The sequence below is a fragment of the Anneissia japonica genome, unplaced genomic scaffold (genome assembly GCF_011630105.1).
Source record: "Anneissia japonica isolate Jap-2015-1 unplaced genomic scaffold, ASM1163010v1 scaffold61575_len4502_cov120, whole genome shotgun sequence".
Classification (NCBI taxonomy): Eukaryota; Metazoa; Echinodermata; class Crinoidea; order Comatulida; family Comatulidae; genus Anneissia; species Anneissia japonica.
In genome coordinates this window covers 1-4357 of record NW_022739419.1, presented here as the reverse complement: position 1 = coordinate 4357, position 4357 = coordinate 1, and the positions used below count along the sequence as shown (strand labels likewise).

Genomic DNA, 4357 nt, shown 5'->3' with positions numbered 1-4357 from the left:
CTTCCTTAGTGGTTACGTAATAAGTAGTATACGGTACCGTATATACTCGCGTATGAATTTCAAAATACGACAATTATTTTTAAAAATACGACTTAACAGGCGTAAGATACGATGTTATTTAAATGGAAGTGACTTTATAAACACAAGAAAAATTATTTTAAATGTAATTCTTTCTTTAACAGGTAGCCAGTGTAAATCATAGTGTTTAATCGGGTTTAATATATTCGGGCAGCAGATTTTTTAACTTTCTGTTAAATCGGTATATGAAGAAAAAATGCATGAATAAGTTTTTCAGTTGTGTTGGAACAAACGTACTTACGATTTCACCAAAGTTTGCGAAAATACAAAAAAATGATTTACAAACGGACGAAACAGATAGATTCATCAAGAATAACACCTACATTTGTGGTATTAGGGCCAACAACAGTGTTCACTTACCAAAATTTTCCTCGTATTCATCAACAGGCAACCACGGACATCGTTTCACTTTATTTAATCTTTGAAATAGAAATACAGTACAAACTCACACTGGTATAATACAAATAAAACGTATTTTGCATAACAATAAGTGAACAGAAAATCAGTGGCCGTGAACAATCGATACATGTAAGTAGGACCATGAAGCAGTATGCGCGCAATTGGTACTTTTGTAAACCAGCATAGCTGTCGGAAGCATTTATAGGATGAGAAATTATGCTAGATTATTATACCAAATTTTGATCGAACAAATACAGACACAAAATAAATATAGGTTTAGGTGGGAGAGGAAATGCTGTTACCAGGGTTCTGTTCAAAGAACATAAACCCTAGTAAATACTAAAATTACAATAAGGATATATACTTCAATATAGCGACCTTGGCCCGCATTAATAACTTGATGTACAATTGTGAAATTCAGTGATCATTAGACTATACTATGATTTAAGTTGAATACTCAATACTTTCCAACACCCGCTAGCTTATTAGCACAGTAAGACCTGGCCTGTCTAATTCCTGTCTCAGTTGCTGATGTGTCCTTGATACGACGAAATATTCAACACTATTCTTGTGGATTGGTATTTCACTCTTTAGGTCATTCAATACGTATTCTCTTTCATACTACCCAGTGGGCACAACTTGGTTGAAATAACGTTGATTCAACGTAATATGCAAACATTGAATCTACGTTTAATTTTTGTTGTATATGAAAGTTTGCATCAACGTAAATCTCAACGTTGATTCAACGTAAAATGTCTAAGGTTTTTTCAACGCTAATTTTTTAACTTTGGAACAACGTCAAATGACCAACGTTGAATCAACGTTGAATTTTGGTTGTATATGAAAGTTTTCATCAACGTAAATTTCAACATTGATTCAACGTCAAATATCTAAAGTTGTTTCAACGTCAATGTTTAACGTTAAAACAACGTCAAATGATCAATGTTGAATCAGCGTTGAGTTTTGGTTGAATTTGAAAGTTTTCATCAACGTAAATTTCAACTTTGATTCAACGTAAATTATCTAAAGTTGTTTCAACATCAATTATTTAACGTTATAATAACATCAAATGATCAATGTTGAATCAACTTTGAATTTTGGTTGTGAATGAAAGTTTTCATCAACGTAAATTTCAACGTCGATTCAATGTAATATGTTCAATGCTAATTCAATGTAAATTTTTAATGTTGAGTCAATGTCAATGTTTATTCCTTTAAACTTACAAAATACACTGAGTTTAAAATATACTTGACCATTTTTCTTTAATTGAAACTTGCAAAAAACATTAAATATTATGTATCGTAGCTATACAGGCATGTTTAAATCAGAGTTTTTGTAATAATTATAAAAACAGCTACTATGTGTAGATTTCAAAATATACCTATCATGCATTACTGTCGTTTTAACCATGGAGGTATAACTTAACTGACCTAATATTGCACACTTAGCATAATTAAGAATCTTTCGCGTTACAGGATTCGGTTTAAATCAGTAACTTTCTTGGTGATAAATTATTTGACCCTCTACTATCCTTAGCCAGGTCTTTTCTTGTCCAACCAGAGGTATTGAAGCAAGGTATCCAAGAACCTTTGTGAAAGATAAAAACAAAACAAAAATATTTGAAACAAAGAAGACTGAATTATTGTTTTAAAGTTTGTATGGTAAATTTTAAAATAGTAAATACTTGAATACTATGTAGATAGATGAAACAACTGTTCTTCCCAGACCAATCTACATTGATATACTGTAAGCCTACTGCAAGCATTACCAATAATGATGCAAATACTGAAAAATATTCACTATGGAAAATAGTATTGCAAACATGGACAGTTAGAGATTTCTCTATAGGGAGTGGCAGTTACCTTAAAACACATATTCATTCAGTTTTATTACTTTTGATATGCAAAATATTAAATTTAATTAAATGTTGTGTAGTAGAGTATGGTAATTGCCTGGGTTAATAATGGACTTAAGCTAAAACAATTTAACTTTTTGCTAAATAATTAGGAACAACACCAAACATGAATGGATGGAGAACAAAATAAGTTTGAAAACAAACTTTAAAGCACATCTTTCAATAATAGATTTTTTTTTTTTTTTTAAAGATTTAAATACATTTTTCTCTGACAGCATCATACTACGAAGTTAGGTGCCATTTATCGTTGGAGAATATTAAGCATGTTAAGATAATATTTACGATTAGACTGTCCCCAATTAATTTTAACTTATTAATCACCTTCGTACAACGACGATTAAGACAAATGCTGTGACTTCTTAGGTACCCGAGACTTAATTAAGAAACAAATGGCCATTACTGTGACATAGTAGGGTAGTCACTTACTGATGTGTGATAGTGGTATTAGCAAATGTGCAGTATATATTCTCATAAAATAAAATTTTTTATATGCCTTTTTACTGCTTCATCATGGCTGCTCTTCCATCAGTTTTGTACCAGGAGACAAATAAATACACATTCAATAGTTGGTTTTTTCCCAGTGTCTACCACAAACAATATATTGCAACAAACATGACTTCCTTTCAATGGATTGAAAACCTGAAAGAAATACCATATTATTTATACAATGTTAGACCTATGCACACAACTAAATTAGACCCATATAAATTTTTATATTTCTATTATTAATTACACTAACCGTAGCGTTAAATAATGTTAATATTATCATAAGATATTTACTGTAGTTAAATTTTCTCTTTATTAAAAGAAAATATAAAAATTTACATTATTAACTTAAAAAAAAAAATAGAAAATGATTACTGATGACACGACAGTGATGTGGATATTATACCACTGGCAGTATGTAGGCCTATGATATAAGATGAATTATTAAACACAATATTAATAAATAGCTGTTTTATTTTTGTGCTTGGTTCATGCAACCACATGTTAACATTATATTTAATACAATATAGACCTATTACAGCATTTCAACACAGGACGTGGCCATTTTACAAAGTTAAGTCTAGGCCTAGGCGATTAAAAATTACCGCTAATAATTCAAACTTAGCCCACACATCCAACTTGCAGTCTAGCCTAAACAAGTAAATAATTATGCTAACTATGCTCTTACACTTCCCTACAGTACTCTAGAGCTACTACTACTAGGCTAGGGCCAGAGGGCCTGGCTGGCCTAGGTTATCCTAGCTAAAACAAAAGATAACCAAATATATAAAGCAAGCCTGAACAGTTACGATATTGGGCTAGCCTAGATACACCCTGTAATATAGTATACAAATATAAAATTCTTACCATTTATTTGATAGTGCTGATAAATTCTGTAGTATGTAAACTGTGTATGAAGCCAACATACAGCAACTAATACAGTACTTCAAAAAATGAGCATTTGCTTCTGATTGGTCTGTACCTAATGACCTAATCCGATTAGCACATTACTTGCCACACTTTCAAGGACGGAGAACCACAGGACTGGCCGCACCGGCTATGGCCGGACCACTTTTTCTCAATTCCATTACTTTTTGAAATAAATATATAATGATAATTATGAATTATATGAATGTACGCATCGCATTGACGTTTCAATCATGGTACGATGGCCTATTATAAGACTAAAAAATAGCGACCTAAATTAGAATCTACCAAATCAAAACCAGGGACGTATCCAGGGTGGGGGGGGGAGGGGAGCCGTGGGAGCCGCGGCTCCCCCCCTTTGTACACAGTGTTAAAATATTAAAGCTTATTATTGAGCCAATACAAATTCTTTCCTGGGATCACTCAAAATGAATACTTCTAAACATGCAAATATGCATCGAGTACACGTTATACATAGGCATAATACTAGAACACATAGGCCTAAGCGTGATTAAAAAAATCTTAAATCCATAAATCTCAGGCCAGGTCTTT

The 4357-nt window shown here is 32.1% G+C and overlaps 1 long non-coding RNA gene across 1 annotated transcript; it reads right to left on the bottom strand.

Annotated features, from left to right (window-relative positions):
* Positions 1 to 1698: 1698 nt before the first annotated feature.
* Positions 1699 to 3901, bottom strand: LOC117117878. The gene is made up of 3 exons (XR_004446962.1): positions 3746 to 3901; positions 2819 to 3031; positions 1699 to 2064 (listed from the first exon to the last, which is right to left on the bottom strand). It is a non-coding gene; the product is annotated as an uncharacterized LOC117117878 (long non-coding RNA).
* Positions 3902 to 4357: the final 456 nt, after the last annotated feature.